This window comes from Rhinatrema bivittatum, unplaced genomic scaffold, assembly GCF_901001135.1.
Source record: "Rhinatrema bivittatum unplaced genomic scaffold, aRhiBiv1.1, whole genome shotgun sequence".
NCBI lineage: Eukaryota > Metazoa > Chordata > Amphibia > Gymnophiona > Rhinatrematidae > Rhinatrema > Rhinatrema bivittatum.
Genome location: NW_021821296.1, coordinates 22,286 through 37,403, shown reverse-complemented (window position 1 = coordinate 37,403; position 15,118 = coordinate 22,286). Strand labels below are relative to the sequence as shown.

General features: G+C 48.9%; 1 long non-coding RNA gene across 1 annotated transcript in view; it reads left to right on the top strand.

The window, feature by feature from the left end:
- LOC115082579 overlaps positions 1 to 13,863 on the top strand; it is a 30,884-nt gene extending 17,021 nt beyond the window's left edge. Inside the window, exon 3 of the long non-coding RNA XR_003854200.1 lies at positions 13,768 to 13,863. This is a non-coding gene — a long non-coding RNA (uncharacterized LOC115082579). The remainder of the gene's footprint in view (positions 1 to 13,767) is intronic.
- The last annotated feature ends 1,255 nt before the right edge of the window (positions 13,864 to 15,118 follow it).

Below are 15,118 nucleotides of genomic sequence, written 5' to 3'. Positions count from 1 at the left end.
AACTCTCATGAGGAAACCCCTCTGTCCCAGCCTCTCTCCTTACATCTTCCAGGGGAGCTCATAAGAAAACCCCTCAGTCCCAGGTTCCCTCCTTACATCTTTCCAGGTGAGCACTCATAAGAAAACTTCTCAGTCCCTGCCTCTCTCCTTACAACTTCCACGGGAGGTCTCATAAGAAAACCCCTCAGTCCCGGCCTCTCTCCTTACATCTTCCAGGTGAGCACGCATAAGAAAACACCTCACTCACAGCCTCTCTGCTTACATCTTCCAGGGGAGATCTCATAAGAAAACCCCTCAGTCCCAGCCTCTCTCCTTACATCTACCAGGGGAGCTCACATAAGAAAACCCCTCAGTCCCTGCCCTTCTCCTTACATCTTCCAGGGGGGCTCTCATAAGAAAACCCCTCAGTCCCAGCCTCTCTCCTTACATCTTCCAGGGGAGCTCTCATAAGAAATACCCTCAGTCCCAGCCTTTCTTCTTACATCTTCCAGGGGAGCTCTCATAAGAAAACCCTTCAGTCCCAGCCTGTCTCCTTAAATCTTCCAGGTGAGCCCTCATAAGTAAATCCCTCAATCCCAGGATCTCTCCTTACATCTTCCAGGTGAGCTCTCATAAGAAAACACCTCATTCCCTGCTGCTCTCCTTACATCTTCCAGGAGAGCTCTCTTAAGAAAACACCTCATTCCCTGCTGCTCTCCTTACATCTTCCAGGAGAATTCCAACAAGAAAACCCCTCAGTCACAGGCTCTCTCCTCACATCTTACAGGGGAGCTTTCATAAGTAATCCCCTTAGTCCCATCCTTTCTCCTTACATCTTCCAGGGGAGATCTCATAAGGAAACCCCTCAGTCCCATCCTCTCACCTTACTTATTCTAGGGGAGCTCTCATAAGAAAACCCCTCAGTCCCAGCCTCTCTCCTAACATCTTCCAAGGGAGGTCTCATTAAAAACCCCCTCCCTCCCGACCTCTCTCCTTACATCTTCCAGGGGAGCCCTCATAAGAAAACCACTCAGTCCCAGCCTCTATACTTACATCTTTCAGGGGAGCTCTCATAAGAAAACCCCTCTGTCCCAGCCTCTCTCAATACATCTTCCAGAGGAGCTCTCATAAGAATTCCCAGCAGTCCCAGCATCTCTCCTTACATCTTCGAGGGGAAACCTTCTAAGAAAGCCCCTCAGTCTCATCCTCCCTCCTTACATTTTATAGGGAACTATCATAAGAAAATGCCTCAGCCCTAGCTTCTCTCCTTACATCTCGCAGGGAAGATTTTATAAGAAAATCCCTCAGTCCCAGCCTCTCTCCTTACATATCCCAGGGAAGATTTTATAAGAAAATCCCTCAGTCCCAGCCTATCTTCTTACATCTTCCAAGGGAAACCTTCTAAGAAAGCCCCTCAGTCTCATCGTTCTTCCTTTCATTTTCTAGGGAAGTATCATAAGAAAACGCGTCAGTCCTAGCTTTTCTCCTTACATCTCGCAGGGAAGATTTTATAAGAAAATCCCTCAGTCCCAGCCTCTCTCCTTACATCTTCCAGGGGAGCTCCTATACGAAAGCCCCTCAGTCCCAGGATCTCCCGTCATATCTTCCGGGGGAGCCTTCATAAGAAAACCCGTCAGTCCCAGCCTCTCTCCTTATATCTTCCAGGGGAGCTCTCTTAAGAAAAACCCTCAGTCCCAGCGTCTCTCCTTAAATCTTCAGGGGGAGATCTCATAAAAGACCCCTCACTCGCAGCCTCTCTCCTTACTTCTTCCAGGGGAAAACTTTTAAGAAAACCCCAGAGTCGCAGCCTCTCTCTTTACAACTTCCAGGGGACCTCTCATAAGAAAACCCCTCAGTCCCAGCTTCTCTCCTTACATATTTCAGGGGAGCTCTCATAAGAAAATGCCCAGTCCGCACCTCTCTCCTTACAGCTTCCAAGGGAGCTCTCATAAGAAAACCCCTAGTTCCCAGCGTCTCTCGTTACATCTTCTAGGGGAGCTCTCATAAGAAAGCCCCTCAGTCCCAGCCTCTCTCCTTATGTCTTCCAGGGGAGATCTCATAAGGAAACCCTTCAGTCACAGCCCCTCACCGTACATCATCCAGGGGAGTTCTCTTAAGAAAGCCCCTCAGTCCCAGCGACTCGCCTTACGTCTTCCAGGGGAGCTCTCATAAGAAACCCCTCAGTCCCAGCCTCTCTCCTTATGTCTTCCACGGGAGCTCATAAGAAAATCCCACAGTCCCAGCTTCCCTCCTTACATATTTCCAGGTGAGCACTCATAAGAAAACCCCTCAGTCCCTGCCTTTCTCCTTACGTCTTCCAGGGGAGCTCTCATAAGAAAACCCCTCTGTCCCAGCCTCTCTCAATACATCTTCCAGAGGAGCTCTCATAAGAATTCCCAGCAGTCCCAGCATCTCTCCTTACATCTTCGAGGGGAAACCTTCTAAGAAAGCCCCTCAGTCTCATCCTCCCTCCTTACATTTTATAGGAAACTATCATAAGAAAACGCCTCAGCCCTAGCTTCTCTCCTTACATCTCGCAGGGAAGATTTTATAAGAAAATCCCTCAGTCCCAGCCTCTCTCCTTACATCTCCCAGGGAAGATTTTATAAGAAAATCCCTCAGTCCCAGCCTATCTTCTTACATCTTCCAAGGGAAACCTTCTAAGAAAGCCCCTCAGTCTCATCGTTCTTCCTTTCATTTTCTAGGGAAGTATCATAAGAAAACGCGTCAGTCCTAGCTTTTCTCCTTACATCTCGCAGGGAAGATTTTATAAGAAAATCCCTCAGTCCCAGCCTCTCTCCTTACATCTTCCAGGGGAGCTCCTATACGAAAGCCCCTCAGTCCCAGGCTCTCCCGTCATATCTTCCGGGGGAGCCTTCATAAGAAAACCCGTCAGTCCCAGCCTCTCTCCTTATATCTTCCAGGGGAGCTCTCTTAAGAAAAACCCTCAGTCCCAGCGTCTCTCCTTAAATCTTCAGGGGGAGATCTCATAAAAGACCCCTCACTCGCAGCCTCTCTCCTTACTTCTTCCAGGGGAAAACTTTTAAGAAAACCCCAGAGTCGCAGCCTCTCTCTTTACAACTTCCAGGGGACCTCTCATAAGAAAACCCCTCAGTCCCAGCTTCTCTCCTTACATATTTCAGGGGAGCTCTCATAAGAAAATGCTCAGTCCGCACCTCTCTCCTTACAGCTTCCAAGGGAGCTCTCATAAGAAAACCCCTAGTTCCCAGCGTCTCTCGTTACATCTTTTAGGGGAGCTCTCATAAGAAAGCCCCTCAGTCCCAGCCTCTCTCCTTATGTCTTCCAGGGGAGATCTCATAAGGAAACCCTTCAGTCACAGCCCCTCACCGTACATCATCCAGGGGAGTTCTCATAAGAAAGCCCCTCAGTCCCAGCCTCTCTCCTTATGTCTTCCAGGGGAGATCTCATAAGGAAACCCTTCAGTCACAGCCTCTCTCCTTACATCATCCAGGGGAGCTCTCATAAGAAAACCCATCAGTCCAAGCCTCTCTCCTTATACCTTCCCGAAGAGATCTTATACGAAAACCCCTCAGTCCCTGCCTTTCTACTTACGTCTTCCAGGGGAGCTCTCATAAGAAAACCCCTCAGTCCCATCCTCTCACCTTACATCTTCCAGGGGTGCTCATAAGAAAACCCCTCAGTCCCAGCTTCTCTCCTTACATCTTCCAGGGAAGCTCTCATAAGAAAACCCCTCAGTCCCAGCCTCTCTCCTTACATCTTCCAGGGGAGCTCTCATAAGAAAACCCCTCAGTCCCAGCCTCTCTCCTTACGTCTTCCAGGGGAGCTCTCACAAGAAAACCCCTCAATCCCTGCCTCTCTCCTTAGATCTTCCAGGGGAGCTCTCATATGAAAACCCCTCAGTCCCAGCCTCTCTCCTTACAATTTCCAGGGGAGCTTTCATAAGAAAATCCCTCAGTCCCAGCCACTCTCCTTACATCTTCCAGGTGAGCCCTCATAAGAAAATCCCTCAATCCCAGGATCTTTCCTTACATCTTCCAGGTGAGCTCTCATAAGAAAAGACCTCATTCCCTGCTGCTCTCCTTACATCTTCCAGGGGAGCTCTCTTAAGAAAACCCCTCTGTCCCGGCCTCTCTCCTTACATCTTCCAGGGGAGCTCTCATAAGAAAATCCCTCAGTCCCAGCGTCTCTCCTTACATCTTCCCAGGGGGGCTCTCATAAGAAAACCCCTAGGTAGCAGCCCCTCTCCTTACATCTTCCAGAAGAGCTCTCATAAGAATTTCCAGCTGTCCCAGCTTCTTTCCTTAAATCTTCCAGGGTAGCTCTCATAAGAAACCCCCTCAGTCCCAGCCTCTCTCCTTACATCTTCCAGGGGAACCCTCATAAGAAAACCACTCAGTCCCATCCTCTCTCCTTCCATCTTTTAGGGGAGCTCTCATAAGAAAACCCCTAGGTACCAGCCTCTCTCCTTACATCTTCCAGAGGAGCTCTCATAAGAATTACCAGCTGTCCCAGCTTCTCTCCTTACATCTTCCAGGGTAGCTCTCATAAGAAACCCCCTCAGTCCCAGCCTCTCTCCTTACATCTTTCAGGGGAGCTCTCATAAGAAAACCCCTCTGTCCCAGCATCTCTCCTTACATCTTCCAGAGGAGCTCTCAAAAGAAAACCCCTCAATCCCTGCCTCTCTCCTTACATCTTCCAGGAGAGCTCTCATAAGAAAACCCCTCAGTCCTAACTTCTCTCCTTTTATCTCCCAGGGAAGACTTTACAACAAAATCCCTCAGTCCCTGCCTCTCTCCTTACATCTTCCAGGGGAGTTCCTATACGAAAACCCCTCAGTCCCAGACTCTCCCATCATATCCTCCAGGTGAGCGTTCATAAGAAAACCCCTCAGTCCCAGTGTCTCTCCTTACGTCTTCCAGGGGAGCTCTCATAAGAAAACCCCTCAGTCCCTGCCTCTCTCCTTACATCTTAAAGGGGAGCTCTCATAAGAAAACCCCTCAGTCCCAGCCTCCCTCCTTACATCTTCCAGTGGAGCTCTCATAAGAAAACCCCTCAATCCCTGCCTCTCTCCTTACATCTTCCAGGAGAGCTCTCATAAGAAAACCCCTCAGTCCCAGCCTCTCTCCTTATATCTTCCAGAGGAGCTCTCATAAGAATTTCCAGCTGTCCCAGCCTCTCTCCTTACATCTTCCAGGGGAGCCCTCATAAGAAAACCACTCAGTCCCAGCCTCTCTCCTTACATCTTCCAGGGGAGCTCTCATAAGAAACCCCTAGTACCAGCCTCTCTCCTTACATCTTCCAGAGGGAGCTCTCATAAGAATTCCAGCTCAGTCCCCAGCCTTCTCTCCTTACATCTTCCAGGGTAGCTCTCATAAGAAACCCCCTCAGTCCCTGCCTCTCTCCTTACATCTTCCAGGGGAGCTCCTATACGAAAACCCCTCAGTCCCAGGCTCTCCCATCATATCCTCCAGGTGAGCCTTCATAAGAAAACCTCTCAGTCCCAGTGTCTCTCCTTACGTCTTCCAGGGGAGCTCTCATAAGAAAACCCCTCAGTCCCTGCCTCTCTCCTTACATCTTCCAGGAGAGCTCTCATAAGAAAACACCTCAGTCCCAACCTCTCTCCTTAGATCTTCCAGGGGAGCTCTCATAAGAAAACCCCTCAGTCCCAGCCTCTCTCCTTACAATTTCCAGGGGAGCTCGCATAAGAAAATCCCTCAGTCCCAGCCTCTCTCCTTACATCTTCCAGGTGAGCCCTCATAAGAAAATCCCTCAGTCCCAGGATCTCTCCTTACATCTTCCAGGTGAGCTCTCATAAGAAAACACCTCATTCCCTGCTACTCTCCTTACATCATCCAGGGGAGCTCTCTTAAGAAAACCCCTCTGTCCCAGCCTCTCTCCTTACATCTTCCAGGGGAGCTCTCATAAGAAAACCCCTCAGTCCCAGCCTCTCTCCTTACATCTTTCAGGGGAGCTCTCATAAGAAAACCACTAGGTACCAGCCTCTCTCCTTACATCTTCCAGAGGAGCTCTCATAAGAATTTCCAGCTGTCCCAGCCTCTCTCCTTACATCTTCCAGGGGAGCCCTCATAAGAAAACCACTCAGTCCCAGCCTCTCTCCTTACATCTTTCAGGGGAGCTTTCATAAGAAAACCCCTAGGTACCAGCCTCTCTCCTTACATCTTCCAGAGGAGCTCTCATAAGAATTTCCAGCTGTCCCAGCTTCTCTCCTTACATCTTCCAGGGTAGCTCTCATAAGAAACCCCCTCAGTCCCAGCCTCTCTCCTTACATCTTTCAGGGGAGCTCTCATAAGAAAACCCCTCTGTCCCAGCCTCTCTCCTTACATCTTCCAGTGGAGCTCTCATAAGAATTCCCAGCAGTCCCAGCATCTCTCCTTACATCTTCCAGGGGATCTCTCTTAAGAAAACTCCTCAGTCCCAGCCTCCCTCCTTTCATCTTCCAGGGGAGCTCCATAAAAAACCCCCTCAGTCCCAGCGTCTCTCCATACATCTTTCAGAGGAGCTCTCATAAGAATATCCCTCAGTCCCTGCCTCTCTCCTTACAGCTTCCAAGGGAGTTCTCATAAGAAACCCCCTAGGTCCCAGCCTCTCTCCTTTACAACTTCCAGGGGAGCTCTCATAAGAAAACCCCTCAGTACCCAGCCTCTCTCCTTACAGTCTTCCAGGGGAGGATCTCATAAGAAAACCCTCAGTCCCAGCCTCTCTACCTTACATCATCTAGGGGAGTTCTTATAAGAAAACCCCTCGGTCCCAGCCTCTCTCCTTACATCTTCCAGGGAGCTCTCATAAGAAAACCCCTCGAGTCCCAGCCTCTCTCCTTCACATCTTCCAGGGAAGCTCTCATAAGAAACCCCTCAGTCCCAGCCTCTCTCCTCACATCTTCCAGTGGGGCTCTCATAACAAAACCCCTCAATCAGAGCCTCTCACCTTACATCATCCAATAGAGCTCTCATAAGAAAACCCCTGAATCACAGCATCTCTCCTTACATCTTCCAGGAGAGCTCATAAGAAAACTCCTGAGTCCCAGCTTCTCTCCTTACATCTTCCAGGGAAGCTCTCATAAGAAAACTCCTCAGTCCCAGCCTCTCTCCTTACGTCTTCCAGGAGAGCTCATAAGAAAACTCCTGAGTCCCAGCTTCTCTCCTTACATCTTCCAGGGAAGCTCTCATAAAAAACCCCTCAGTCCCAGCCTCTCTCCTTACATCTTCCAGGAGAGCTCTCATAAGAAAACCCCTCAGTCCCAACCTCTCTCCTTAGATCTTCCAGGGGAGTTCTCATAAGAAAACCACTCAGTCCCAGCCTCTCTCCTTACATCTTTCAGGGGAGCTCTCATAAGAAAACCCCTCAGTCCCAGCCTCTCTCCTTACATCTTCCAGGGGAGCTCTCATAAGAAAACCCCTCAGTCCCAGCCTCTCTCCTTACATCTTCCAGGTGAGCTCTCATAAGAAAACCCATCAGTCCCAGGCTCTCTCCTTACATCTTCCAGGTGAGCTCTCATAAGTAAACCCCTCAGTCCCAGCCTTCTCCTTACAGTCTTCCAGGGGAGCTCTCATAGAAAAACCCCTCAGTCCCATGCCTCTCTCTTACATCTTCCAGGGGAGCTCTCATAAGAAAAACCCCTCAGTCCCAGCCTCTCATCCTTACATCTTCCAGGAGGAGCTCTCATAAGGAAACCCCTCAGTCCCAGCTTCTCTCCTTACATCTTCCAGGGGAGCTCTCATAAAAAAACCCCTCAGGTCCCTCAGCCTCTCTCCTTACATCTTCCAGGGGAGGTCTCATAAGAAAAACCACTCAGTCCCAGCCTCTCTCCTTACATCTTCCAGGGGAGGTCTCATAAGAAAACCCCTCAGTCCCAGCCTCCCTCCTTTCATCTTCCAGGGGAGCTCCCATAAAAAACTCCCCTCAGTCCCAGCGTCTCTCCATACATCTTTCAAGGGAGCTCTCATAAGAAAATCCCTCAGTTTCTGCCTCTCTCCTTACAGCTTCCAAGGGAGTTCTCATAAGAAAACCCCTAGGTCCCTGCATCTCTTTTTACAACTTCCAGGGGAGCTCTCATAAGAAAACCCCTCAGACCCAGCCTCTCTCCTTACATGTTCCATAGGAGCTCTCATAAGAAAACCCTTGAGTCCCAGCCTCTCTCCTCACATCTTCCAGGGAAGCTCTCATAAGAAAACCCCTCAGTCCCAGCCTCTCTCCTCACATCTTCCAGTGGGGTTCTCATAACAAAACCCCTCAATCAGAGCCTCTCACCTTACATCATCCAATAGAGCTCTCATAAGAAAACCCCTGAATCACAGCATCTCTCCTTACATCTTCCAGGGGAACTCTCATAAGAAAACTCCTCAGTCCCAGCCTCTCTTCTTACGTCTTCCAGGAGAGCTCATAAGAAAACTCCTCAGTCCCAGCTTCTCTCCATACATCTTCCAGGGAAGCTCTCATAAGAAAACCCCTCAGTCCCAGCCTCTCTCCTTACATCTTCTAATAGAGCTCATAAGAAAACCCCTCAATCCTATCCTCTCTCCTTACATCTTTCAGGGGAGCTCTCATAAGAAAACCCCTCAGTCCCTGCCTCGCTCCTTACATCTTCAAGTGCAGCTCTCATAAGAAAACCCCTCAATCCCTGCCTCTCTCCTTACATCTTCCAGGAGAGCTCTCATAAGAAAACCCCTCAGTCCCAAGCTCTCTCCTTAGATCTTCCAGGGGAGCTCTCTTAAGAAAGCCACTCAGTCCCAGCCTCTCTCCTTACATCTTTCAGGGGAGCTCTCATAAGAAAACCCCTCAGTCCCAGCCTCTCTCCTTACAAGGCGAGCCCTCATAAGAAAATCCCTCAATCCCAGGATCTCTCCTTACATCTTCCAGGTGAGCTCTGATAAGAAAAAACTCATTCCCTGCTGCTCTCCTTACATCTTCCAGGGGAGCTCTCATAAGAAAATCCCGCAGTCCCAGCCTCTCTCCTTACATCTTCCCAGGGGTGCTCTCATAAGAAAACCCCTAGGTACCAGCCTCTCTCCTTACATCTTCCAGAAGAGCTCTCATAAGAATTTCCATCTGTCCCAGCTTCTTTCCTTAAATCTTCCAGGGTAGCTCTCATAAGAAACCCCCTCAGTCCCAGCCTCTCTCCTTACATCTTCCAGGTGAGCCCTCGTAAGAAAACCACTCAGTCCCAGCCTCTCTCCTTACATCTTTCAGGGGAGCTCTCATAAGAAAACCCCTAGGTACCAGCCTCTCTCCTTACATCTTCCAGAGGAGCTCTCATAAGAATTTCCAGCTGTCCCAGCTTCACTCCTTACATCTTCCAGGGTAGCTCTCATAAGAAACCCCCTCAGTCCCAGCCTCTCGCCTTACATCTTCCATGGGAGCTCCCATAAAAAACCCACTCAGTCCCAGCGTCTCTCCTTACATATTTCAGGAGAGCTCTCATAAGAAAATCCCTCAGTTCCAGCCTCTCTCCTTACATCTTTCAGGGTAGCTCACATATGAAAACCCCTCAGTCCCAGTCTCTCTCCTTACATCTTCCAGGTGAGCTCTCATAAGAAAACCCCTCAGTCCCAACCTCTCTCCTTAGATCTTGCAGGGGAGCTCTCTTAAGAAAGCCACTCAGTCCCAAACTCTCTCCTTAGATCTTCCAGGGGAGCTCTCATAAGAAAACCACTCAGTCCCAGCCTCTCTCCTTACATCTTTCAGGGGAGCTCTCATAAGAAAACCCCTCAGTCCCAGCCTCTCTCCTTACAATTTCCAGGGGAGCTCTCATAAGAAAATCCTTCAGTCCCAGCCTCTCTCCTTACATCTTCCAGGTGAGCCCTCATAAGAAAATCCCTCAATCCCAGGATCTCTCCTTACATCTTCCAGGTGAGCTCTCATAAAAAAAACCCCTCAGTCCCAGCCTCTCTCCTTACATCTTCCAGCGGAGCTCTCATAAGAAAACCCCTCAGTCCCTGCCTCTCTCCTCCTCACATCTTTCCCAGGTGGGAGCTCTCATAAAGGAAAACCCCTCAAGGTTACCATGGCCTCTCTCCTTACATCTTCCAGGAGAGCTCTCATAAGAATTCCCATCATGCCCCAGCCTTCTTTCCTTATATCTTCCAGAGGAGCTCTCATATAGAATCCCCGCTCAGTCCCCCAGCCTCTCTCACTCTACATCTTTCCAGGTTGAGCCCTCATCAGAAAACCACTCAGTCCCAGCCTCTCTCCTCTACTATCTTTCAGGGGAGCTCCTCATAAGAAAACCCCTAGGTACCAGCACTCTCGTCCTTTACATCTTCCAGAGGAGCTGCTCATAAGCATTTCCAGCTGTTCCCAAGCTTTCTCTCCTTACAATCTTCCAGGGTAGCTCTCATAAGAAACCCCCTCAGTCCCATGGCCTCTCTGCCTTACATCTTCCAGGGGAGCTCCTATAAAAAACCCACTCAGTCCCAGCGTCTCTCCTTACATATTTCAGGGAGAGCTCTCATAAGAAAATCCCTCAGTTCCAGCCTCTCTCCTTACATCTTTCAGGGTAGCTCACATATGAAAACCCCTCAGTCCCAGTCTCTCTCCTTACATCTTCCAGGTGAGCTCTCATAAGAAAACCCCTCAGTCCCAACCTCTCTCCTTAGATCTTGCAGGGGAGCTCTCTTAAGAAAGCCACTCAGTCCCAAACTCTCTCCTTAGATCTTCCAGGGGAGCTCTCATAAGAAAACCACTCAGTCCCAGCCTCTCTCCTTACATCTTTCAGGGGAGCTCTCATAAGAAAACCCCTCAGTCCCAGCCTCTCTCCTTACAATTTCCAGGGGAGCTCTCATAAGAAAATCCTTCAGTCCCAGCCTCTCTCCTTACATCTTCCAGGCGAGCCCTCATAAGAAAATCCCTCAATCCCAGGATCTCTCCTTACATCTTCCAGGTGAGCTCTCATAAGAAAAAACTAATTCCCTGCTGCTCTCCTTACATCTTCCAGGGGAGCTCTCATAAGAAAATCCCGCAGTCCCAGCCTCTCTCCTCACATCTTCCCAGGGGGGCTCTCATAAGAAAACCCCTAGGTACCAGCCTCTCTCCTTACATCTTCCAGAAGAGCTCTCATAAGAATTTCCATCTGCCCCAGCTTCTTTCCTTAAATCTTCCAGGGTAGCTCTCATAAGAAACCCCCTCAGTCCCAGCCTCTCTCCTTACATCTTCCAGGTGAGCCCTCGTAAGAAAACCACTCAGTCCCAGCCTCTCTCCTTACATCTTTCATGGGAGCTCTCATAAGAAAACCCCTAGGTACCAGCCTCTCTCCTTACATCTTCCAGAGGAGCTCTCATAAGAATTTCCAGCTGTCCCAGCTTCACTCCTTACATCTTCCAGGGTAGCTCTCATAAGAAACCCCCTCAGTCCCAGCCTCTCGCCTTACATCTTCCATGGGAGCTCCCATAAAAAACCCACTCAGTCCCAGCGTCTCTCCTTACATATTTCAGGGGAGCTCTCATAAGAAAATCCCTCAGTTCCAGCCTCTCTCCTTACATCTTTCAGGGGAGCTCTCATAAGAAAACCCATCTGTCCCAGCCTCTCTCCTTACATCTTCCAGAGGTGCTCTCATAAGAATTCCCAGCAGTCCCAGAATCTCTCCTTACATCTTCCAGGGGAAACCTTCTAAGAAAGCCCCTCAGTCTCATCCTCCCTCCTTACATTTTATAGGGAACTCTCATAAGCAAACGCCTCAGTCCTAACTTCTCTCCTTACATTTCCCAGGGAAGACTTTACAAGAAAATCCCTCAGTCCCTGCCTCTCTCCTTACATCTTCCAGGGGAGCTCCTGTACGAAAACCCCTCAGTCCCAGGCTCTCCCATCATATCCTCCAGGTGAGCCTTCATAAGAAAACCCCTCAGTCCCAGCCTCCCTCCTTTCATCTTCCAGGGGAGCTCCCATAAAAACCCCCCTCAGTCCCAGCGTCTCTCCATACATCTTTCAGCGGAGCTCTCATAAGAAAACCCCTCAGTCCCAGCATCTCTCCTCACATCTTCCAGTGGGGCTCTCATAACGAAACCCCTGAATCAGAGCCTCTCACCTTACATCATCCAATAGAGCTCTCATAAGAAAACCCCTGAATCACAGCATCTCTCCTTACATCTTCCAGGGGAACTCTCATAAGAAAACGCCTCAGTCCTATCTTCTCTCCTTACATCTCCCAGGGAAGACTTTAGAAGAAAATCCCTCAGTCCCTGCCTCTCTCCTTACATCTTCCAGAGGAGCTCCTATACGAAAACCACTCAGTCCCAGGCTCTCCCATCTTATCCTCCAGGTGAGCCTTCATAAGAAAACCCGTCAGTCCCAGCCTCTCTCCTTACATCTTCCAGGGGAGCTCTCTTAAGAAAATTCCTCAGTCCCAGCCTCCCTCCTTTCATCTTCCAGGGGAGCTCCCATAAAAAACCCCCTCAGTCCCAGCGTCTCTCCTTACATCTTTCAGGGGAGCTCTCATAATAAAATCCCTCAGTCCCTGCCTCCCTCCTTACAGCTTCCAAGGGAGTTCTCATAAGAAAACCCCTATGTCCCTGCATCTCTCTTTACAACTTCCAGGGGAGCTCTCATAAGAAAACCCCTCAGACCCAGCCTCTCTCCTTACGTCTTCCAGGGGAGATCTCATAAGGAAACCCCTCAGTCACAGCCTCTCACCTTACATCATCCAGGGGAGTTCTTATAAGAATACCCCTCAGTCCCAGCCTCTCTCCTTACATCTTCCATAGGAGCTCTCATAAAAAAACCCTTGAGATCCAGCCTCTCTCCTTACATCTTCCAGGGAAGCTCTCATAAGAAAACCCCTCAGTCCCAGCCTCTCTCCTCACATCCTCCAGTGGGGCTCTCATAACGAAACCCCTCAATCAGAGCCTCTCACCTTACATCATCCAATAGAGCTCTCATAAGAAAACCCCTGAATGACAGCATCTCTCCTTACATCTTTCAGGGGAACTCTCATAAGAAAACTCCTCAGTCCCAGCCTCTCTCCTTACATCTTCCAGGAGAAACCTTCTAAGAAAGCCCCTCAGTCTCATCATCCCTCCTTACATTTTCTAGGGAACTCTCACAAGAAAATGCCTCAGTCCTAACTTCTCTTCTTACATCTCCCAGGGAAGACTTTACAAGAAAATCCCTCAGTCCCTGCCTCTCTCCTTACATCTTCCAGGGGAGCTCCTATACGAAAACCCCTCAGTCCCAGGCTCTCCCTTCATATCATCCAGGTGAGCCTTCATAAGAAAACCCGTCAGTCCCAGCCTCTCTCCTTACATCTTCCAGGGGAGCTCTCTTTAGAAAACTCCTCAGTCCCGAAGGAGGAACCAAGATGGCCGTGGGAGCGGACGCATATTGAGTAGCTCCGTGCCCTCGTTCCCTAAAAATTTCCTGCAAGTCTTTTCTTCTTTTGAAGTTTTATAATGCCACACAAGAGAAAAGGGAAAATCCAGATATTTCCTCCCTTACCTGATAATTTGGAAGGGCAGCAGCTGATCTACCAATATGCAACCCCGACATCAGAAACGAGGACGTCTACCCCCATTGGAGAGGCAGGGAAAGGAGCCCAGTACTCACCCGGGGAACTATCGCTGAGGCCTCCGGACCCCAAAACGCTGGTTCAGGCAGCTCTACTGCTCGACTCTGTGCCTGCTGAGACGCCGTTGGAAAGTTCCTTCGGGCATGCTCAGTTGGGAGGCAAGCCCAGGGACGAAGCAGAGGGGGGGGGGGGGGGCAACCAGTGCTCGTGTCTCCGCTGAGGCTGTAAGAGTGGAGGGGTACGAAGCCAGTGGAGAAGGAACAGCTGAGCTGGTTTCTCCATTTTCCCCACAGAGATTAACAAAACCAGCGATTGTAACGCTCGATGCCCTTTGGGATCTGGTTGCGGGGAATGCTGTGAAGCTCGACAGACAGGCTTGCAAACTGGAGGAAGTTTCCATGAGAATGAATAAGATTGAAGCTGACCACACGAATCTGGAAAAGGCCTTAACAAAGGTAACCGACGATGTGAAAAAATTGCAAGATTTAAGTGCAGTTTCTGTTAATGAGAGACTATCGTCTTTGAGAAGATTGGAGTCTGTAGAGAATTACCTAAGACTTTTGAATTTCCCCAAAGTTATGGGAGAGTTGCCTTTGCAGACCTTTAAGAAATTTACTATTGAAATTTTAAAGATACCACCTGAGAATGTCCCGCCAGTTAAAAAAATATTCTTCTTAAGACAAGGAGGTACTTTAACACCGCCTGGTATGGGGATAGATATGGAAAATCTAACCAATTTTCTAGAAACATCAGCAGAGGAAATTATAGAAAGGTCTGCCTTGTTCGTGACTCTATATTCAGAAAATGATGTTGGCATGATTATGAAGAATTATTTCAAAAATTTAAATGTTTCTTTTATGGGTGGCCAAGTTCGTATCTTCCCAGATTTGGCAAAACCAACGCAGATGCGAAGGAAAAAGTTTATTTCATTACGCCCAAAAGTTCTTGCATTAGGGGGAACCTATGTTTTAAGGTATCCCTGTAGGTGCATAGTAAGGCTTTTGGGGAATACTTATGTGTTCTTCAGTCCGGAACAATTTCAAGCCTTCATAGAGGCACGAGAGCAGAACCCGCAGCCTATAGAGCAGGATCCAGTAAATGAACCTGATGGTTAAACCCAGCCTTACTTCTAAATTGTTACTTATGTTCTCCTTTGTATTCTCTTCCTCCTAAGTTGCCTACGAAGTGTAGAGATTGTAAGATTTTGTCATGTTTCAAATAGATTTAATTTCATGTAAGAAAATTATGGAGAAGGTGGTCAACACCCAACTCACAGAATTCCTAGAAGAAAACAATATTTTACACCCCGCCCAATATGGCTTCCGCCAAGACCGAAGCACCGAAAAACTCCTACTCGCCATAACAGATACCATCCTTAAGGGCATGGACCACAGCCAATCCTACATCCTTGCCCTCCTAGATATCTCAGCCGCATTTGATACTGTGAACCATCAAATCCTAGTATCACGCTTATCCGAGATAGGCATATCAAACACAGCCCTATCGTGGTTCTCCTCATACCTAGATCATAGAATGTACTTAGTCAAACTCGATGACTTCGAATCCGCTCACATTCCCCTCACGCAGGGCGTCCCACAAGGCTCCTCCCTATCATCCACCCTCTTCAATATTTACTTACTCCCA